This window comes from Pelobates fuscus, chromosome 2 (assembly GCF_036172605.1).
Source record: "Pelobates fuscus isolate aPelFus1 chromosome 2, aPelFus1.pri, whole genome shotgun sequence".
Classification (NCBI taxonomy): domain Eukaryota; kingdom Metazoa; phylum Chordata; class Amphibia; order Anura; family Pelobatidae; genus Pelobates; species Pelobates fuscus.
The window spans coordinates 53312457-53338022 of record NC_086318.1 but is presented as its reverse complement, the minus strand read 5'-3'; positions in this window follow the sequence as shown (position 1 = coordinate 53338022).

Below are 25566 nucleotides of genomic sequence, written 5' to 3'. Positions count from 1 at the left end.
ACAGGAATCTGGGTTTATTTTAAAGCACAATATGTACTCAGTTCATAAGTTAGTGAATTTTGACATGATAAAAAAAAGCATTAACAGATCCCATATATTTCAGTCTCATACATATATAGTTGTGAAAAAGTGAATATTTTGTGAAAAAATTTGCTGCTACCAATCACTAAAGCTGCTTCCATGTTTGTGCAAGTATCTCTAGCCTTAACACAACAACGTGCAAATGAAGAAAACTTAGCTGAGTGGTAATAAAACCCACACCATTTAGTATAGATATATATTACACTAACCCCTATAAATAAGAGATGTATAGCCTATACAAATAGAGAAAACAAACCAAATATAGTGGGGTATGGTAAGTGCTCAATACAGTAACATTGGACAGAGCCTAATGAAGACAGGCTCATATCTTACTGGCAAACGTGTATGTAAGTGACAATACCCCTCTTCTGATGTTACTTGATAAGCTTGCAGGGAAAAAAAAGGAGAAACTCCTAGTGCAATATATAAATATCAGAAGGCATCAATCCCAATAGCTTGCAAACTGCTCACCTTATATAGATTGCTTTTAAATATTTGGTCTTAAATTTGTTTTTAAATATTTGCTTTTATTTGTTTTTAAATATTTTGCAATATATTGTGTTAATTTTTCTACCAAACATCCTGTGGACTCTACTCAACTATTTGGTTCATCACTTAAAGAAGGGTTTTTGACCCTCTTTATTTGCACAAAAGTTTTTACACCTAGAGTTAGGTTTAATAGGCTCTATATATTGTGAGTAATACCTACTGATATTTACATATCGCACTATAAGTTCCTTCTTCTTGTTTTCCCTGCAAGCTTATCAAGTGAAATCAAGTGAAATCAGGAGATGGCAGTGTCTACTAAGTACACGTCTGCCAGCGCTTAATAGGCCTTAACCATGGCTGAGACCACTGGCAGAGCTCCCTCCAGAAGCTAAAAAACCTGTGGATTTTAAGGAAACACAGGAAATTAAGCACTAGTCTGAATTTTTCTGTAAATTAATTGACTTGACTATTAAATATTTTAATGCTTTATCTACATAAAGCATTCATTTAGCATTAGTAGCTGAATTCATTAAATCTACTAAATTCCATTTCCAGCAGAAAGACTACACGTACATTTGCCGTCAGGGATGGCAATGACTAATTGCAGCACCAATAGAACTCTGTTGTATTATTTAAGAAACGTCATGATATAAACGATAATTGTCCAGTTCCATATCAGGTGTCCCTTGCTTAGATTTGCACCATGAATCTCCTTCAAAAAGCTATCAGACATGAAACTTTAGTAAACCCCAAATCAAATCCCTCCGGCTTTCGAGAGTAGTGCAAATAGGAAGCCTTTATCATGATATATACAGGACCACTGCACCCACATAACTTCATTTTATTTAAAATTATTTCTTAGCATTTTTATTATATTATTACTGAGCTCACCCACGTTTGACCCGTATATATTACTTCCAAATGATTTCCAAATTTCCAAACAAAATTATTCCTATTTCCTTTATTAGAGAATACTCTTTTGTTTTATGTCCATTTGATGACTAAGACTTGCTTCATGCTTTCAAGGAAGTTTTCTCTTTGATTTCATTAAAAACTAGTGGTCTACAATGGTATCAATTCTGTTAAAACATTGCAATATTAGTTATTTTAATTTAATTTGAGTACTCTTCAGGGCCCTACATATTCTGTATATGTGCAGGTAGCAGTGGGAGGTAGGTTGACGATTCCGGTAGAGATGATTCGTCTGGTAGAGCCATATGGGGATATACAAGTGGTTGGTAGTTTAATAGATTATTGCTGTAGTTCAGTGTGAAATAATTGTTTGAGCTTTACTCATCAGCTGCAAACATGTCAATGTTTCTGTTTATATGAAACAAGGGGGGGTTGGCTGCACTCACCTGAACATGCATAAATGGGGGTGCTGCTGGGGGCCGAACTATACAATGTTTCTGTTTATGACATGTATGTTACGTGTATGCACCATTAACAATTTCCTTCCTCTTTCCTCTGTGGTAGGCGTAGCGGACCCCCGGTATCTCGACTGGATACCTCCGCTAGATTCTCCTCTCAGCTGCAACAGGTACCCTTCAGTGATTATAACTTAATTCCCCAGACATCAGATGACACATGATGCTGGGAAGAACAACTGATTTTATTGCATACAATGCAACCTGCTATGCACAGACCCACAGCATGGGGTCTCTATTCATCACATACAGATCCCGCCCAGGCGTCTCTGTGTCTGGAAGATAATTGAGTCAACTCCCGCTAAACTAATTATCTCTCGGATACAAAGAGTCTAATACAGAAATAAAACTCAGAACAGATAGAAAACAACTCTGAACCCTGACATGTTATATATCCCCAGACAGCTCTTGTTAGAGCACCCAATCTGGACAAAAAGCGCCCTCATCCGTGCGTGTTTGAGGAAACGCTACCCCGTTAAAATTTAGACCGACGCAGGTACTAACTGACAGTTCACATTCACAAATGCCTGCATCCATGTTGTTTTAAAAAAAATTGCCAGCATCCCCACCTGTTAAGTCTGATAGACATTTGTGAGAAAATTGGTCATTTCATTGATGTGTAACTCAGGAATCAGGGCCTAAGAGTCAATGTCATAGGAGAAGCTTGAAGCCTAGATGTGTTATTGCCCCAAGGTAAATATTAGGTAATTAGCTTTTCTCTTGTTATTTAAAAGTTGACAACAAAAGCAAAAAAAAAAAAAGAGAGATGTCACCCAGCCTAATTTTCAAATGAAAAGAAGATACATTAGCTTGTCAAAATTTTTATATCATTAGCTGAAACATAAAAATTATTTCCCAAATCTCTTCTTAAAGCTAAATAAAAAGTAATACCAGTAATCAAACAGGAAAACAATCCATTGCACAGCGGACACAAAGCAAAACACAAATTAGTAGTGTTTGGGAGTAAATACTCAAAAAAATATAAAAAAATATATAGATAAATCATTTTATATTATAAAATATAATTTAATATTATAAAATAACTGTACATTTTTTCAGTTATTTTCAGTTCCTAAACACTGCTAAATTATGTTTTAATGCCTGTTTGAAAACTGGAATTGTTTTTTATTTTTATTTAACTAAAAATGCCAGTTTTTGGTCTTTCACCATTTCACCTTGTTTTGTCTCTAAGCAGATTAAATATGCTGATCATGTTATCCTCCTCTTTTATAACTCGTCACTGATTAATTCTCTGCTATCTCCTCTTGGACACAACCTGAGATTCATTCAGCTAAAACGTTATTCCTGTCATTTCATCGTCCATCCATTTACCCATCCACCCGCACGAACATTCATCCATAAACTGTCAATCACTTTTATAAACTCCCATATCAGTTATTCTTCTAGAGGTCATTGTTAAGTGTGTGATTGATTGATTTAAGAGGTTCGCACTCTGTAATTTTTTGGTAACTTATATTTTCTACTGGATTACTCGCCAATTAGTTTCAACCTCGATTTCAATATAACTCAAAACATTATTTGAGAGCGACAGTTTTTTTTTGCCAAGTTTTTGGTGCGCCTGATCCTTTAAAAACTATTTGTTGCTTTTTTCAATGAGAACATATGTTCTACACTTAAGTTTCTCAATGCTGACGATGAATAAAAAATGCCTTTCATTAAATGTAACCTCAGAAGGAAAACATATTTATTTGTATGATTAAAAAAAAAAACACTACTCCCTTTAACCAACTGAATGACTTATATTACAATGTTTTAATCTCTAATTATATTGATTGTAACACAGCTGTGAGTTTTTGAATGCTGACCTTGATATTATCTGTTATTGATTTTTTTTTTAATTGATTAAATTAAAGGGAACTAAAAATGTGGATGAATTATTCACCGTTAGGTGGCTAGACTTTTAATCTATGTATTGTGAAATATACTGCTTGGAAGATAAACTACCTGAAGATCATGAGAGAAAATGGACTAATAGGTGGCAGATGTAGAAACAACCTGCCTCCCAAAAAGGCCTAGTATCTAACTGAAACAAGCTCCTCTGCGAGTGTCTAATATAGAAGTAGAACGCAGAGAGCTAAAAAACAAAACAAAAAACTCTTTAATAATCCCTCATGAGGGAGAAACTCAAGACAAACAAACATAAATAAAATAGGATTGAATCAATGGTTCTAACAGATCTAAAATAGTAAATCACTGCAGTAACTTCAAGAATAAATGCAAAGTTGCTAAATATTGTTACAGTACCAATGATCAAACAAATTAGATACAATAATAGTAGGGAACTGAACAGTCCTTAGGTACACAATCTATAAATGAAAGGACAAGTGCCCCAAATACAGAGAAACTAGAGAAAAGCATGTAGACTATGCAGTAAACCAGTAGATGCACTAGTAATGCAGATGCACCTAATAAACCTATAGTGCTATAGGAGATTTGGGGGAAGGAGTCCCTAGCATAGTATTAGTAATAGGCTGATCTCTAGTCCTCTATATGGTAAAAATGCCACAGAAATCCTAGTTTAAAATTATCCACAAGGAGTAAACGCTCAACGCGCGTGTTTCGGCGAAACAGGTCGCCTTTCTCAAGAGCAATTTGCGGAGTGGATGGGCGCCTCTTTTTAAATGTGCTTATGACTCCACCTCTAGCCGTGACGTAAGTGGGTATCGGCGAATCATTAGGTTCCGTGAGATTAGTGGGCGGGGGAGCCAATGAAGTTCCGTAAGTGTGAAGTGAGATTAACCCTCACACACTGAGGGTCTAACGGAGAGTGTTCCTCACACGTACAGACTGGGTATAGTGGGGCTATAATAAAGCGAAAGCAGATCGCAAACATAGAAATATCGGCACATGAATATCAAAGTAAATAAGGAATAAATAATAAATCAAAATGAATGTTATCATGTCTCAATCGGTATCATGTAGTGAGGCACATACTGTTATCCAACATCCCAGATTGCTAGGTTGAGACCAGATAAGGGTAAAATTAACCCTGAGAATGCCAATCTATGATGTAAATAGTACATTGAGCCCTTTTTAAAGAGGCAGTATGTAATGCAGAAAAATGAAAATGAGTAAAAATGAATAGATGGAACACATAAAAAGAGGGGGAATAATTATTAATTCACAGAGAATTTGTAATAAATTGTGTTGACATAACCAGAAATATGGAAAATGGGAGAGTACTCCATTAAGAGTGCCAAGGGATAAAGGTAATAATCAGGTGATGCTAACCAGAAGAAACAGATAATATTACCATATTGTATGGACTGTAGAGGTTTCTTCTGTTTCTTCTGGTTCCTCTACAGTCCATACAATATGGTAATATTATCTGTTTCTTCTGGTTAGCATCACCTGATTATTACCTTTATCCCTTGGCACTCTTAATGGAGTACTCTCCCATTTTCCATATTTCTGGTTATGTCAACACAATTTATTACAAATTCTCTGTGAATTAATAATTATTCCCCCTCTTTTTCTGGAGCTGAAAGAAGGCGCATATTTTTATGTGTTCCATCTATTCATTTTAACTCATTTTCATTTTTCTGCATTACATACTGCCTCTTTAAAAAGGGCTCAATGTACTATTTACATCATAGATTGGCATTCTCAGGGTTAATTTTACCCTTATCTGGTCTCAACCTAGCAATCTGGGATGTTGGATAACAGTATGTGCCTCACTACATGATACAGATTGAGACATGATAACATTCATTTTGATTTATTATTTATTCCTTATTTACTTTGATATTCATGTGCCGATATTTCTATGTTTGCGATCTGCTTTCGCTTTATTATAGCCCCACTATACCCAGTCTGTACGTGTGAGGAACACTCTCCGTTAGACCCTCAGTGTGTGAGGGTTAATCTCACTTCACACTTACGGAACTTCATTGGCTCCCCCGCCCACTAATCTCACGGAGCCTAATGATTCGCCGATACCCACTTACATCTCGGCTAGAGGCGGAGTCATAAGCACATTTAAAAAGAGGCGCCCATCCACTCCGCAAATTGCTCTTGAGAAAGGCGACCTGTTTCGCCGAAATGCGCGTTGAGCGTTTACTACTTGTGGATAAATTTAAACTAGGATTTCTGTGGCATTTTTACCATATAAAGGACTAGAGATCAGCCTATTACTAATACTATGCTAGGGACTCCTTCCCCCAAATCTCCTATAGCACTATAGGTTTATTAGGTGCATCTGCATTACTAGTGCATCTACTGGTTTACTGCATAGTCTACATGCTTTTCTCTAGTTTCTCTGTATTTGGGGCACTTGTCCTTTCATTTATAGATCGTGTACCTAAGGACTGTTCAGTTCCCTACTATTATTGTATCTAATTTGTTTGATCATTGGTACCGTAACAATATTTAGCAACTTTGCATTTATTCTTGAAGTTACTGCAGTGATTTACTATTTTAGATCTGTTAGAACCATTGATTCAATCCTATTTTATTTATGTTTGTTTGTCTTGAGTTTCTCCCTCATGAGGGATTATTAAAGAGTTTTTTGTTTTGTTTTTTAGCTCTCTGCGTTCTACTTCTATATTAGACACTCGCAGAGGAGCTTGTTTCAGTTAGATACTAGGCCTTTTTGGGAGGCAGGTTGTTTCTACATCTGCCACCTATTAGTCCATTTTATCTCTATTCATTTAGGGGTTAAGCCCCACAGTATCTGCCAACCATTACAACTCTGGTGTATGGACTTGTTCCATGTTTAGCCAGCGTTGTCTTCTCTTACCTGAAGATCATTCCCTCCACATTGAAAGGGTGTACAAAAATTGTTGATGAAGGTCACTCACAACCTCTAAATAACATAAATTAAATCCACAAATTTGAATGTGCTGATGCATTGGTGGAGCTGTAGAATGCCACCATATCACTTATGTGCCAGATACATGGTTTTTACTGTTTGGGTCTAAACTCATCTGCCACAACATTAAAACCAGCTGCCTAATATCATGTAGGTCCTACTCGTACAGCCAAAACAGCTGTGATGCACTGAGGAATGGACTCCACAAAAAGTGTGAATGTGTCCTGAGGTATCCGCCACCAAGACAGATCCTTTTCTACATCTGTGAAACAGCATACATTCCCCATTTCAGTCCCATTACCAAACTTTTCTGTCAAGGTAATTGGACTGATACATTGACTATATGCAAATGCACATCTGCTTAAAATAAATCTGCTCTTTTGTTTATTTGAAGCTCTATGCGTGCTTTTTTCTCGTTGGAGTGATAGTTTTTAGTTTTCAATTTTAAGTTATCTTTTCTACTTTTTCCACCATCTTTAAGTCCAGCCCTGACAGTAGTTCTTCTGTGTGATTAGACCAGCCTTCTCTCCTCATCTGCATCAATGAGCTTTGGGTGCCCATGACCCTCATGCGGAGTCACCAGTTGTCCTGTCTTGCACCACGTTCGATAGGTACTAACCACTGCATACCACAAACACCCCACAAGACTTGCCATTTTGGAGATGTTCTGACCATCACTCTTTGGCCCTTGTCAAAGTCACTCAGATCTTTTCACTTGCCCATTTTTCCTGCTTCCAACACATGAAATTCAAGAACTGACTGTTCACTTGCTGCGGAATATATCCCACCCCTTGAGAGGTGCTATTGTAACAATATAATCAATATTATTCACTGCAGTGGTTTAATGTCAATACTGAACAGTACAATAGATTTTTACTATTTTTTCCACACACCATTTGTGTCAATAAATGACATTGCATCAAATGTAATAAACAATTAATAGAAAGTGCAAATTAACCTATTAATAATGAAACACACATTTATTAATAATTAATATCAAAATACTACTAATAACACAATCCCTATACCTATGATCTTATGACTCCTTATGATCATACTGTGACTCTTCTGGGAGGTGTGTTAACAGGTTTCATACACAATATATATATATATATATATATATATATATATATATAACATTGCACAAATAAATATTGGATCACAAAGTCACAAAGAAAAATTATAGATTGCAAATATATCGCTACGGCAGGAGAATGTCTGGCAATGTCCAATATACAGGACATATAATGTGCTAGCCGACGCTGGAATCTGGTTTGAAGTATATGGATTACTGCTGACCAATAGGATAAAGTTCAGAAAATCCGAGTGACAAATATATTGGTCTGTCTGTCTGTCGATCGATCGATCCATTCTATTGAAAATATCTTGTGTGGCTTTAAATAAGATATATTAAGCTCTCGTGAGGGAATAGCAAAAAAAGCAGCGTGTTTAAGTTATTTCTGCTGATAAAATTGGGACCAAAGCCTTGATCATGTAATGCAGACATAGCCAAACTGCAGCTTGTGAGGGGGGCAAGGGGAATGAGACACAAGGGGGTATGGAATGAAACACATGAATGGAGAAGCTAGGGGGAAATGAAACACATGCAAGGGCTGGGGGATTGAGACATATTGGAGGTTGGGAGAATGAGACACATGGTGGTATGGGATGAAACACATGAATGGAGAAGCTGGGGGGAAATGAAACACATGGAGGGGCTGGGGGATTGAGACATATTGGAGGTTGGGAGAATGAGACACATGGTGGTTTGGAATGAAACACATGAATGGAGGGGCTGGGGGATTGAGACATATTGGGGGCTGGGAGAATGAGACACATGGTGGTATGGAATGAAACACATGAATGGAGGTTGGGAGAATGAGACACATGGTGGTATGGAATGAAACACATGAATGTAGAAGCTGGGGGGAAATTAAACACATGGGTGGCAAGGGGAATGAGACACATGGGGGGAGTGAATGAAACATGTGAATGGAGGGGATTGGAAGGAATGAGATCCATGGAGGGGCTGGGGGATTGAGACATATTGGAGGCTGGGAGAATCCGACACATGATGGTAAGGGAATGAAACACATAAATGGAGGTGCTGGTGGCAAATGAGACACATGGGTGGCAAGGGGAATGAGACACATGGGTGGCAAGGGGAATGAGACACATGGGGGGAGTGAATGAAACATGTGAATGGAGGGGCTTGGAAGGAATGAAATCCATGGAGGGGCTAGCGGAATGAGACACATGGGGGTGCAAGGGAGAATGAGACACATGGGGCAATATTTGGAATGAGACAATATTTGGTTCTGTTAAATACATAATACATAATAAATGTATTTGTGTACATAATAAATGTATTTGTGACTCTTGAATATTAGTTAATTTTAACATGAGACTCTTACAGACATGAAGGCCACCCCGATCTAATGTCTTCTTACAATGTTTTTCATTGTATGGATTCCTTCTTGTTCTCAATATACAGTACATATTATTTAAGATAAATTGCATAAATATCATTATTAGCCAAAAGTTGTGCTTTTTTACAAATGAGCATCGATTCCTCATTTTTATGGTTACTGCTTTAAATATATTTATTTTTTACAAATTTAAAAATCCAATATGTTCACTTTTTTATGAACAGATGGGCAACAACTAGTGAATGCTCAATCCATATGGGTTTGCCATATTTTAATATCTTATTTTGTACAGAACATTTTTGATTAAGATGAAAGTCTAGCTATATATTTTATATATTATTAGATTTCAAATGAAAACATGTAGCTATCTGTAGATGTGCATTTAATTATATATTTTTGATGCAATGTTAAAACTTTGAGTAAATTCATTTTTTTCTATTAAAACCTTTCTATGAAACCTTAAAAATCTCCCTGCTTTAATAGCATCCCAGTAATGTAGAAAAACAGAAAATACAGTTTGAAATAAACTAGTAATATCACATAATTTTACAATCAAGGCGAAATATAGATTTTATCTTGTTTCATAAACAGACAACAGTACACACGACAGTAACAAACAATCACTTGTGATAATTTTGTCTTAGACAAAAATAGCTGTGATGCTTAAAATGGTGAAAAACAAAACATAAAAAACACATATAATATCCAAAAGCTTGATAAGAAATATCACCAGGATTAAAACCCAAAAGTTAGTAATTTTATAAAATATATCTAAGGACATTACTTTTATTTTTCAAAGTGTTAATGCTGTAGTGGATATATTTTCCTTTCAGTAAATATGATGTGGTTTGATATGCATACAACTTCATAAAAAGATACCCTAATTAAATTATTCTAATTGAACAATGAATGCCATGTAATAGCAGGACATAACAACGCCTAACTTCACTTTTGTAATTTCCTTTTAATTAAACACTATCATCTACAAACATTCTTTTATGAGCTTTCATTTTTGCAAAGATGTGAAGAGAAAAAAGCAGTGTATTATAATAATTGAGCAGATGGGATTTTCTCTGTGCATAAAAAAAAAATCTTTAGCTTACTTAATTATATCCTTCTTTTCTGCCATATTTCACTTGGATAATTTATTGTATTTCACAATGAGAATGAAACTGGCGAATTACTAAATAATTACGAGGAAGTCATTTTCGGAGTACACCATTAATAAATCCAGAGTTTTTTTTTCCTAATCAAAGTTTATGATAAGGTTTCTCCAGATTCTATTATCCGTAATTGAATAATTGATAGCAGGATAGTTCATACATGTATTCATGAGACGTGTGAGAAATGTTAGCCCAATTTTTTTTAGATATTGTGCTTTTGGCTAAATAGGTCTATCTACTGTCCTATCATTGCTCTTCTTTGAAAATCTGTTGATTATAGTCAGTGAGTAGAACTAGGAAGAAGTAAAATATGGATTTGTAACCAAGGAAAGAAAATATACATTGCTGACTTTGTTGTTATTGAAGATGAGAGGACAAACTATTCAGGGATCAATCTATTGAGTATACAGGGGTATAAATCAAGACCCTATACCCTTAGTGGAGCGCTGAATAAAAAAAAGGGCTACTTACCATTAACAATCTTGATATGTAGAGGGAAATACACTAGAAACATTTTAAAATTAAAAAAAAGAATATAGTGCAAATGGTAACTGTGCACTTAATGGATATATGTAGAAAAAGTCAGACCACTCACATGTAGCAGAGCCTAAATTAATTGGCTCAGTAAGTGATGCTCTTGCGCTTTTATGGTAGCATCGCTCAAGTCCTCCGGTCTTCACTCCCATTGAAGACAGAAGAGAAAGGCAACCAATGTGTAGTATTTAAAACCAACTTTCTCTTAAAATTAAGGAAGGTTGTGCCTTGCTCAGAGACTAAAATCTGTGCGCTGAGGGTAAGTGCCAACATAAAGGGGAGGGCACCACCCCAATGAAGACTCCTGGAACTTCATAAGACCTTTAATAGTGGTTGAACAATTTAAGGTCTCCTCTGTATGCAGGCTTCTGTGGATTGGCCAATGAATGAGTGTCTGTGCATGGAAATTGCACAGCATGAACATTAGCATGCCCTGAACTCTAGCTCCTAGATGGATAATAACAAACTTAAAATAAATGGTCTTGGAGGTAGAGTTACAGTTATAGTAAAGGGGTTACATTTTACAGTAAAATGCTGCACATGCAGATCCTGCACATTAGTATTGTTGCTTGGAGTAACCATTTGAAAGTAACTGTTACTTTCCAGTTGTGTTTTTTTTATATTTTGTTTACTCATCCAATATATTCAATAAACATGTATTTGTGAGGTGTTAAAAAAATTAAATCCACACCCCTTTATTATGCAACCGGGCGCCTTTATCAGAGCTCCCTGCCAACCATTGTGATAAGCTCTGTCCTTTGCACTTAGCAGTCAGCATAGGGAAAGCATACAGAGAAAACGAGAAATGAAACAATGTTTCTATTTCTCTTTTTTCATTTGCATGTTTGCACTGGTCTTGTCTGAACTGAATTCTGATTCATTTGCTAAATATTTAATAAAAATATTTAGATGATTTTTAATGTTTTATCCAATCCAATGGTGTAAATTTGAGAGAAGTGATAGATCCCCTTTAACCCCTTAAGGACACATGACATGTGTGACATGTCATGATTCCCTTTTATTTCAGAAGTTTGGTCCTTAAGCGGTTAAAGACAGAATAAATGTATTTAAATAGAAGACAAACAGTTTTTACATCACATATTGGTTCCAATGTTCCAATATTTATATGTTGAAAATCACAGGCTTTTATAATATTCTTCCACATATTTGATGCGTTATCCAACTTTTCTTCTTTTTCATCCAATCTACTCAAAGCGAAAATGGAAGTCTTGATATTTAATGGTGCGTGAATGTGGTTGTATCCCTGATGGAACCTCCGTAACTAGACAAGCCATTCCGACTCTGAGTAGATTGTGTGTAAAACAAGAAAGAATGACTTCTAAAAAAACAATACCAGGAAAATTTAGTTTTTCTCGTTTTTTTTTTCTGAGATTTTCTTACAACGGCTTTTTTTTTTAATTCTTACAATTTAATTTCCATGTCTGCTCTCTTGAATTGTCGAACCAAGAAAATGACCATCCTCTCATGCTCTAATAGGTGGACAAGGCTTTGGGTTGCCTCTTGCTCTTTCTGTATTCATTTTACTCTGATCTCATGGCACATAGGATAGAAGGAAGAGCCAAATTATAACATGCACCACCATTCATATGGTTAAGGAAAATAGGTTTAATAAGTAGCTCTTATTGGATAATAGGTCACAGGGACTGTAGCGGAGCGGCAATATTAAATCCCACGATCTCCGCTGGTATTAAAGGTAATCCACAGTCAGCACTGAAAAGTAAGGCAATATCCCAAATCCCCCAGTAACCGAACGAAACACAGTTCTGGGAGTCAACTGAGGTCTTTATTCACAGCTTCCAGTATTTATGCAAGTATCCATGCAAGGGGTTTCCTTACTGACATAGCAGGGGTAATACAGTGAGGGACTACATGGGGGACTTAACATTTGGAGCAATTCTCCCATCAGGCACTGCTGCACGAGAGGGACACTCCCACTGAAATACACCGTTAAGTGGATTATCCCTCCGTGCAGCAGAACTGGCATTTCACATTTAAATCTATAACTCCAACAATATTCACATTATTTGCACGAGCGGACGTTCGGTAGATAGCTGGGGTCTGAGTGCACATTTCGTGTGAATACCACTCAGATCCCAGCTAAAACAACCGAACGCCGCACGAAATACATTTGCTTATTAACTTAGTTTAAAAGTACAGAACACCGATGGGGAACCCCAATAGGAAAAGACCGGAGCTCCCTAACGGCCTGGAAGTACAGCGGTGTTCGTATCGTCGAGTAGCCGTTTTCAGTTCCACACGCTCGACGACCAAACACCGCTGGAGAGACAAAGGATCCAAGATGGCCGACCGCCGCGCGGTTGGTAGTCGAACGACGGCCACCTAGGAACGCACTTAATTACCGATTGCAACAATGTTGCAATCTGGTAATTGGTGCCACACGACCCTCAGTGTGTGGGCTTGGGTTCGGTACATAACTAGTTTCACGAACAGCCGGTAAAACAACTGTTCGTGAAACAACCAGGAAAATGCTAGTGGCTTTTGGCTGCCAGCACACGAATTTTATAGGAATTACAAGCAAAGATACATTTCCATACAGCAATTACAGTACAGTAAACAGAATAGGGCAGCAATGTTCTGGACAACCTTTAGAGACACAGTTTTCTAGTCTGAAGTGGCTAGGTTTGCCACAGGGACCAATATGTTTTTTTTTTTATGGGGGATGGGACGGGGGAGGGTGGAAGTGAAATTTATTAATTATCACATTGGTGGGTAGGGCGTTGGGCTTTCATGAAAACCTCAATTTAGGTCAAACCACTTGAAAATTATTTGAAAAAAAACAAAAAGGTGCTATTGCACCCAAACACTGCTTACACTATAACCACTACACTTAGCTGTGCTTGTTATAGTGCTTAGGATGTCCTTTAAATTATTTAGTTTTTTATTTGTAGTTCTGTGGCCTTTTAATGCAGCAATAGGTAGTGGCATTAACTCAGAGAACAAAGCAAAACAAAAACACAAACAAACAATAATTGCTGCTGGTTAGTGTCATGAAATTTTTTTTGGTAGATTGAGACACCACGTATAACCTGCTATCTGGACCATTCAGGACAGCTTGATCTTCTGTGCAGAAAACTCACTCCTCACTACAAAATGGCAAATATCCGGATAAGTGCATTTGCGTCAATACCCCATATCATACCTCCGATAAAACACAATTTCAATAGCTTAGTCGTGTAATGTGAAATAGCAGATTATGGTGCCTTATACAACCTGTCCCTTTAGAGCTTACTTTATTCTAAATAATTATTATACGAGTAAGCATAAACATACATCATCTGTTTATTTAATATATTTTAAATGATCCAAAATAAAAGCTGAGCTTGGATTTATGAGTGAAAATCAAATAATACTGATATACAATTGACAATGATTTTATTGCAGTGAAACTGCTTCACACATCATAAGGAGATGAAAACGATTAAAGGACATTTCAGATAAGAAACAGCTGGTGATGATGCAGCCAGTAATAGTAGTTGTACTAATATATTTTTATATCCTCATTGAAAGAAAAATTAATACGAAAAATGCAGCTATCCTACTGTCTTCTCCCATTTAATCATTCCTAGATTTGCAGAATGTTTTTTTATGATAACAGCTTTTTTTCTCTTCTATAATTCTGTGTGATTCATGTCTCTTTATTCTGGTCTTATGGCGATTTTTTTTTTAATCTGTTCTTTATGTCGATGTTGTTGCTAAAACAAAAGCATGAATCACCCGTACAATGCTACATCGGAAAATGAGATGTGGACTCTGAACATTAAATACAAAGAGCCAGCATAGATAAGGGATTGCACACTTAAATATATTACAATATTGCATAATTGAAAGATCTAAAAAAATAAATCAAATTGAATAATTTTTTTTTACTTTTGATGCACTTTGTAAACAGCGTAGAATTAATGAATGCGGAGACTCTTTCCTGAAAGGATTTCGTGGAATTAGCTAATAATGGGATGAACAAAATGAAAGGAAAATTTACATAAAAAGGAATTTGACTTTGAAGTAACTAAATAACAATAACAGATACAGATACAAGCGTAAATTATATTAGGTTAATTGCCAATTAGCAGTTACATTTCTGCTGTTAACAAATTCCAAAGAGGTCACAGTTTGTTGCTTAAATGTGGGTGCATTAATCACAAACAAATGTTTTGAGATAAACATTCAGCAAAATAATGACTGCACATCCTACATATGGACACAGTGCATGAGCAAACTCGAACAGTCGCCACACGTTGAAGCTTCCATAGAGGGATAAATGGGCACTTCAATATAATTGCCAAATACTACAAAATACACACTACGAAATCCCCAGCTATTATTTTTACTTATTAAGCACCAAAATATTTTGAATGAAATCAGCACCCTTGTGAGCAAGTCTCAGCAAATACACTTAACTTGGCATCTAGAGAAATCCAATATGGTTTGATGAATCATCTTTTACCCTATTTACTTTGCCCAGATGGGTTTTTATTAGGAAAGAGCCAAAATAATCTATCAATCCCAAATTATTTGCCAAAAACAAACCAACCCAATATTTAAGTACACACATTCTAAAAAATTAAATAAAAATTAAAGTGTAGGTACACTGAAAATAGAGATGAGTGTGTTAGTTAATGAAGATTGGGAATAGGCAGAAGCTTTAAAGAACTATTTTGCTTCAGTATATATTAAAAATGTAAGAAATAGGCAAATGATTGCTGCAACAAAACGTGCAGAAAATTGTGATTTGATGGCTTAAGACAAGGTGCTGCAGCAACTAAATATAGTTACTGTAAACAAAGTTCTGGAGCCTAATGGTATTCACCCACGAGTACTTAAGGAGCTAAGTGTGGAAATAAGCAGATCTCAGATTTTAATAATTCAGAATTCTTTTATTTCAGGATTGGAAGAAGGCCGATGTAGTCCCTATATTCAAGAGAGGTATTTATTAAAAGATCTTGCAAAGTCTGAAGATCTTATGAACTGCAGCCTTAGCAAGTCTTCCCCTTTTTTGCATTGAGAAGCCTCTGAATTGGTGACCAACCATGTGCATGCGTGTGCAGCATTGCATGTGCGCACACCCGCTCATGCATGCACACATATCTGGTCTGGAGGAGCTGGTCTGAGGTCACTGTGGGAGAAGGCAGGCACGCTCTAGTAGAGCTTAAGGGAGTAAACAGAAGGAGGCTGCAAACCTCCCTGATTGCTTAATTGACAGTCAGGAGGTGTTCCCTAGTTAATTTATAAAATGCTGATTTCCTATAGAACTTGGCACTTATATAAACTCGGTTAAATAAGAATGCACCTCATCCATAAAGCATGCTGAAGTGCTTTTGGGGTTTGGAGTGGTTCTTAAATGTATGTAGCTGGGAAACTGTTTGAAGGGTTATTAAAAGATAATATTCAGGAATTCATTGGAAAGAATATTGTTATTAGACACAATCAGATACACACACTCAGATACACACTGAAATACAGACACTGACAGACACTCAAATACACATACTGGCACATACACTCAAATACAAACACTGGCATACAAATACACACACTGAAACACAGATACACACACTGAAACACACGCAGTATTCACCATGCCGGAGTCTCCTGGAACTTGGGATGTATGGGAATGCATTATCCCAACCCCCCCCCCTAAGATCAGGAAGGGGGCACATATTACATTTAAAAAAATACTACACTACACAAACACTGCATGTACTGTACACACACACACACACACACACACTGAATACACTATATAGACACACTGCATACATTACACACTTTATCTCTTACACACTCACTGTATCCACTACACACACTGCATACACTATATACAAATACTTTATGCACTACACACACTGCATCCCTTACACACACACACACACACACACACATTGCATTCCTTAAACGGTCTGCATCCATTACATCCACTACATGTGCAATACACATACAGCATCCACTATACGCACACAGCATCCACTACTGTCTTGATTGATCTGTTTAGGAAGAGTTAACCAGTGGTTTAGCCATTTGAGAAACGTGGAGATCAGAAGTTTGCAGTATGTATGTTTTTTTTAATTTAGTATTTATCCTACGGCTAATGTTACTGCTATGCTACTTCAAGGTTATTATATAAGCCTCTGTATTCCTTATATTCCTTTGGACTTGCTGACTTGTCCAGATAATCTCAGGTTGGTTGGTCCAAATGAGGATCTTGTTTCGAACAAACCCATGACTAAGCTCACACTGAGCAGGATGGGAAACCCATTATCATAAACACCTTTTTTTTAACCTGTGAATGTCTCCCTTGAGATTGTTCCCCAAAAAAGGTATTTGGGAAATTCAAGTTGATTCACCACCTTGTTGTTCCTCTGGTGGGTGGTAACACTGGAAGAGGATTGTAGGGTCCACTATGCCTCTTTTGATAGGATGATAGGACTTTAAAGTTGGTTGTCAGCTTTGAAGTATTCATTTCATGGACATGTGCCTGCCCATTGTGGTGCCATCTCATGCCATTACTTTTCCATTTTTCTGGAGTGGGTAGTGGATGAGGTGGCATAATGTCATTTGTTGTCCACAATCATGATGCCTTTCTGTTTGTTGGACACAATGGTAGTAGTGTGAGATGGATAGAAGAACTTGCTTCATAGATTATAGTTAAGTCAAATGATTGTCACTAAGAACAATAAACAAATATGTTTCAGTAGTCAAGTTGTGAGATGATGAATGAGTGAGGGATAGTATTTGTGGTATATTTAGCAAGAAATGTAGCAGCACAAATTTAGAAATTCTGAGATGAGGACCTCTACAAACTTAATAACATGTGAGATGACCTTGTTTCATTAAATGGATACACACACGAGCGGACATATCTGTATACATATATACACCAAAAGCAAGTAAAAGATAGGCGCTAGTAAAAAAATGTCTAAAAGTCTAAATATAAATACAAAGGAATATTATAAAACAAAAAAGTTGCACCTAAATAAGTGTAAAGCTCCAACAAAACACTCATACAATACAAAAAACTCCAAATAAAGGTGCGCTGTGTCTTTAAGACCAAATTTCTAAAGTGCCCAAAGTGTAAATTATAATAAAGTGCAAAGTTATATGAAGTGCACTCAAAGTGTATAGTGATAATATCTTAAAAAATTAACTTATACATACATATATGTGTCCTCTCCAGTGGCAGTAAACATATGGAAGGGAGAGATACAAAAAGACAATAATAGTGTAAATCTGTTAAAAAAACAATTAATAGTATAATATTAAAATATACACTCACAAAGATAGAGCAGAAAAAGCCTGCTCTAACTGTATCAGCTTCTTCAAATATTCCCTTAAGGAAATTGACTGCACGGACGAATAGTTTCCATTCATATATTTAATGCTTCACCTTCCTCTGCATACAGTACACGATAAAATATAACAGGCCGTTTGCACTTTGGGGTGTTGACAAGTCCCTCAGTTTCCAGCCGATACTGTTGCTGCTGTCTCTAGTCCAGACTTCCGGGAGGAGGAGTTACCGGTAGTGCGTAATGCGTGGTGCGTGGTTTGCGTGATGACGGCTTCATCAGATCTGTCCGTTCTCGTCCTCTTGGATCTTATATACACATCTCTATGAGTGTGTTTAGATTATTAGCATCAATAGTCTTTATTGCAATCTTCCAGCCACTCATTTACACTTAGAAAGTTTATATACCTCTTAAATATGCGGAAAAAAACGTTAAAATACAACTTTATTCAAAATTCCATCTACTAAATTTTTTTTATATATAATAATATTGGCATAAAAATGTATATAGTCAATACTAATATACCATAGTACATATAAACCTATATACAAATAAACACTTTTAAAGGAACAGTACTAAACATTCTCTGATAATATAAAAAAACGGATCACATTTCATAAAAAATATATCTCATTAAAAGATAATAGGAAATATATTTATAACATTGAAAAGACACATAACTGCTGTATAAAATATAAAAAATAGAAAATTAATACATATAGCAATTAGAATACATTAATATACTATATCAAATAAGCAACTTCCAAGGAAAACCATTAAAAAATAAATAAAATTATAAAATTATTTATAAAATAATTAATGCAAAAAAGTAAAGCCTAAAGTACTTACTATTTAACCTAAAAAATTTAATAAACCAAATTCTAGATTGAGCCCCCTAGGTTCTAAAGTTTTTAATCTGTGGACCCATTGCATCTCTTTTCTGCCTATGTCTATAATATGATTTCCTCCTCGCCACGATTTCTTTACCATCTCTATTCCTAAAAATGCTAGGCCCTTTGGATCTTTATTATGATATTTCTTAAAATGTGCAGAAACACTGTGATTATCATAACCTTTAATAATATTGTTCACATGTTCGTATATTCTTTTGTGTAATGGGCGAATCGTTCGCACTACATATTGAAGTCCACATGGACATATTAATAAATAAATCACATTTTTACTAAAACGAGTAATAAAATCTTTTATAAAAAATTCAGCCTCATTTGTTTTACTTTTGAACTTACTAATGCCTTTTAAGTGGCATTCCTACTACATCTACATTCTGCACATTTATTTATGACATGAATAGAACCCTTTTTTATTGTCTAAAAAAGTCTTGGGAATTACCTTTTTAGGATGGTTAAAAGTTAAAATACGTTTAAAATTAGGTGCTCCTCTAAAAGTAATAAAAGGCTTCTCTGGGATTATTTTTTTGAGTTCATCATCTTTCTTAAGAACATGCCAGTGTTTATTGGTTATAGATCTTTATCAGTGCAGTTTCTCCATATTGATTTCCTAATTAGGGGTATTAATTGGATTTTAAATAACAATTATTTTTTATTTAATACAAATTTTTATCTACAGTGCCAAGGAACTACCATGGGGACCAGGTTTGCCCCCAGTTATGTGAATATGTATATGTCAGGCTGGGAAAATAAGTATATATACGAGAGCCCAGAATGGGGGGCAAGCCTGGTCTTATACATAGGTACATCGACGATTTAATTTTTTATATGGGATGGACTTGAGGAAGATCTTACCAGATTTTTAGAAAGACTTAATAATAATAATTGGGGTATAACCTTAACCAGTGTTTTTAGCAAGTCAAATGTTAATTATTTAGATCTAAAAATATACATAGAAGACAATGAGATTAAAACATTTTTGTAAAAATTTTTTTAAAGGTGGACGCTAATAATGATGTTCTGTATAATAGCGGCCACTATACTCCTTGGCTTAACAATATCCCTAAGGGGCAGCTACAAAGAATTAGGAGAAACTGCACTGATAAAGAAAAATTTGAGGAACAAGCCAAGGTAGTTATAGATAAATTTAAACAAAAAAAGTATCCACAGCATGTTTTAGAAAAAGCATATAACGAAGTGATTAATTTAGAACCTAACTATTTACTAAATAAACAAGACAATATAGAAATCTAAATATGAGAAAAGAAGTGGTATTACCCTTGGTTTTTAATCAGGATTGTAATAAAATAAGATCTATAACCAATAAGCACTGGCATGTTCTTAAGAAAGATGATGAACTCAAAAAAATAATCCCAGAGAAGCCCTTTATTACTTTTAGAGGAGCACCTAATTTTAAACATATTTTAACTTTTAACCACCCTAAAAAGGTAATTCCCAAGACTTTTTTAGACAATAAAAAAGGGTTCTATTCATGTAATAAATGTGCAGGATGTAGATGTAGTAGGAATGCCACTTTAAAAGGCATTAGTAAGTTCAAAAGTAAAACAAATGAGGCTGAATTTTTTATAAAAGATTTTATTACTTGTTTTAGTAAAAAATGTGATTTATTTATTAATATGTCCATGTGGATTTCAATATGTAGGGCGAACGATTCGCCCATTACACAAAAGAATATACGAACATGTGAACAATATTATTAAAGGTTATGATAATCACAGTGTTTCTGCACATTTTAAGAAATATCATAATAAAGATCCAAAGGGCCTAGCATTTTTAGGAATAGAGATGGTAAAGAAATCGTGGCGAGGAGGAAATCATATTATAGACATAGGCAGAAAAGAGATGCAATGGGTCCACAGATTAAAAACTTTAGAACCTAGGGGGCTCAATCTAGAATTTGATTTATTAAATTTTTTAGGTTAAATAGTAAGTACTTTAGGCTTTACTTTTTTGCATTAATTATTTTATAAATAATTTTATAATTTTATTTCTTTTTTAATGGTTTTCCTTGGAAGTTGCTTATTTGATATAGTATATTAATGTATTCTAATTGCTATATGTATTAATTTTCTATTTTTTATATTTTATACAGCAGTTATGTGTCTTTTCAATGTTATAAATATATTTCCTATTATCTTTTAATGAGATATAATTTTTATGAAATGTGATCCGTTTTTTTTTATATTAACAGAGGAGGTTTAGTACTGTTCCTTTAAATGTGTTTATTTGTACATAGGTTTATATGTACTATGGTATATTAGTATTGACTATATACATTTTTATGCCAATATTATTATATTTTAATTTTTTTTAGTAGATGGAATTTTGAATAAAGTTGTATTTTAAAGTTTTTTTCCGCATATTTAAGAGGTATATAAACTTTCTAAGTGTAAATGAGTGGCTGGAAGATTGCAATAAAGACTATTGATGCTAATAATCTAAACACACCCATGGAGATGTGTATATAAGATCCAAGAGGATGAGAACGGACAGATCTGATGAAGCCGTGAACACGGTGAAACGCGTCATAACGCAAACCACGCACTACCGGTAACTCCTCCTCCTGGAAGTCTGGACTAGAGACAGCAGCAACAGTATCAGCTGGAAACTGAGGGACTTGTCGACACCCCAAAGTGCAAATGACCTGTTATATTTTATCGTGTACTGTATGCAGAGGAAGGTGCACTTCATATCACTTTGCACTTTATTATAATTTGCACTTGTGGCACTTTAGAAATTTGGTCTTAAAGACACAGCGCACCTTTATTTGGAGTTTTTTTTATATCTGTATACATACAGTATGTCACAAAAGTAAGTACACCCCTCACATTTTTTGTAAATATTTTATTACATCTGTACACTTACTACTTTACATTGTAGCATCTAAATTAGTTAATTAGTTAGGATTCCTACATTTTTATAGAGCTCAATCTATTATATGCATTAAAACAAACTTAAAAGATTAACAAAGTTCTCTCTCTCTCTCTCTCTCTCTCTCTCTCAAAAATTATAGTTTAAACTTAAAGGTTTATTTTTTATTTTAGTAAAACCTATAACATCATTAAAAAAAAAAAAAAAAAGAAACATGCAGCAATTCAAACACAAGAAGATTCAATACACTGTAAATTGCTTCATTAGCACAGTTTTAATCACCAGTCTCCTATTCTCATTGTCTGCTATTATATAACACCTCTGGTGAGCTGACTGTGCTACTGGTTGTATAACATTTTTGGATTTGAAAGTAAGTCTTGAAGACTGATGAACATGGCCCAGCGTTTATGTGGTTTAACCCCTTAAGACCGCAGCCAAATGTACAAGTTGTGATCCAAAAAAAACTTAAACAAAACTTGGCATTTGCGCAACATGTCTGTCCAACCGTAATTCACCTCTTTCATATTAAATGCACCCACACTTATTATATATCATTTTATTCAGGGGAAACAGGGCTTTCGTTTAACATCAAATATTTAGGTATGGAACATAATTTAATATGAAAAAAATATTACAAAAATGAGAGAAAATAAGATTTTTTTAAATATTTTTTAGTTCTACGTGACATTCTAACTGTGAATGTCATAATACTGTTTGCTTTTACTGCAATACAATACACATATTTGTATTCAGCGATGTCTCACGTGTAAAACAGTACCCCCTATGTACAGGTTTTATGGTGTTTTGGGAAGTTACAGGGTCAAATATAGCATGTTACATATTTCAGTTTTTTCACATTGAAATTCGCCAGATTGGTTACGTTGCCTTTGAGACCATATGGTAGCCCAGAAATAAGAATTACCCCCATGATGGCATACCATTTGCAAAAGTAGACAACCCAAGGTATTGCAAATGGAGTATGTCCAGTCTTTTTTAGTAGCCACTTGGTCACAAACACTGGCCAAAGTTAGTGTTAATATTTGAAAATGCAAAAAACTAATTTGAACGCAAATTTTGGCCAGTGTTTGTGACTAAGTGGCTACTAAAAAAACAAAACATACCCTATTTGCAATACCCTGGGTTGTCTACTATTGCAAATGGTATGCCATCATGGAGATAATTTTCATTCCTGGGCTACCATACGGTCTCAAAGGCAACCTGGCAAATTTTAATGTGAAAAAACTGAAACGCAAACCTTATATTTGACTCTGTAACTTTTGAAAACACCATAAAACCTGTACATGAGGGGTACTGTTATACTCAGGAGACTTCGCTGAACACAAATATTAGTGTTTCAAAACAGTAAAACGTATCACAACAATTATATCGTCAGTGTAAGTGCCATTTGTGTGTGAAAAATGCAAAAAATGTCACTGTCACTGACGATATCGTCGTTGTAATATATTTTACTGTTTTGAAACACTAATATTTGTGTTCAGCGAAGTCTTCCGAGTAAAACAGTACCCCCCATGTACAGGTTTTATGGTGTCTTGGAAAGTTACAGGGTTAAATATAGTGCTAGCAAATTAAATTCCCTATAGTTTCAGCATGGGTTGTCAGGCAGGTCCCGCTAATTGTAATTAATAAAATGACCTAATTATGTAAAATTATTACATAAATATATGCGTAGAATTATTATATATATAGGTGTGTATATATATATATATATATATGTGTGCATATATATGTATATAATTTTTTTTATTATTTTTATTTATATATATATTTTCAACCTTGAAAAAGACCTGCAGAGGTCGAAACGTTGGTTCATCCGTTTGTATATGATTTAAAATAAAACGAACACTGTTTTTCACAAGTCCTGAGAGTGCATCTTGGATTCTTCGTTGTTTGTATATTTAGTGATATATACGTATATACTTATGTATATAGATATATATATTATTTCGTTCTACATGTATTTTGATATCAATATATATATATTAATTTTAAAATACAGTTAGAACGAAATTTCGCATGTTTATATATTTTTTATCTATTTATTTTGAATTATTTTTTTATTTTATTTTTTAACGTATTTATATATTTATTTATTTTTTATTATATATAAATATATATATAATAAAAAATTATATATATATTTAACCCCTTAACACCGCAGCCAAATGTACAAGTTGTGAACGAAACAAAACGTAAACAAAACCTGGCATTTGCGCTATATGTCTGTCCAACCGTAATTCACCTCTTTCATATTAAATGCACCCCCCCTTATTATATATCATTTTATTCAGGGGAAACAGGACTTTCATTTAATATCAAATATTTAGCTATGAAACATAATTTAATATGAAAAAAATGGGAGAAAATAATATTTTTTTTTATTTTTTTCGTTCTACATGACATTTTAACTGTCAATGTCATAATACTGTTTGCTTTTACTGCAATAAAATACACATATTTGTATTCAGCAAAGTCTCACGTGTAAAACAGTACCCCCTATGTACAGGTTTTATGGTGTTTTGGGAAGTTACAGGGTCAAATATTGCGTGTTACATTTGAAATTGAAATTCGCCAGATTGGTTACGTTGCCTTTGAGACTGTATAGTAGCCCAGGAAATAAATTTACACCCATAATGGCATGCCATTTGCAATAGTAGACGACCCAAGGTATTGCAAATAAGCGATGTCCAGTCTTTTTTAGTAGCCATTTGGTCACAAACACTGGCCAAAGTTAGCGTTCGTATTTGTTTGTGTGTGAAAAATGCAAAAAACGCCAATTTTGGCCAGTGTTTGTGACTAAGTGGCTACTAAAAAAGACTGGACATACCCCATTTGCAATACCTTTGGTTGTCTACTATTGCAAATGGTATGCCATCATAGGGGTAATTTTCATTCTTGGGCTACCATAGGGTCATAAAGGCAACGTAAGCAATCTGGCGAATTTTAATGTGAAAAAAATTAAACACAAGCCTTATATTTGACGCTGTAATTTTTGAAAACACCATAAAACCTGTACATGAGGGGTACTGTTGTACTCAGGAGACTTTGCTGAACACAAATATTTGTGTTTCAAAACAGTAAAAAGTATTGCAGCAATAATATCGTCCCTGTAAGTGCTGTTTGTGCGTGAAAAATGCAAAAAACGTCACTTTTACTGGCGATATCATGGTTGTAATACATTTTACTGTTTTGAAACACTAATATTTGTGTTCAGCGAAGTCTCCCGAGTAAAACAGTACCCCCCATGTACAGGTTTTATGGTGTCTTGGAAAGTTATAGGGTTAAATATAGTGCTAGCAAATTAAATTCCCTATACTTTCGGCATGGGTGGTCAGGCAGGTCCCGCTAATTGTAATTAATTAGGATACCTAATTATGTAAAATTATTACATAAATATATGTGTAGAATTAATATATGTATATATATACATATGTGTATATATACGTATATATATATATTTTTTTTTTAATAT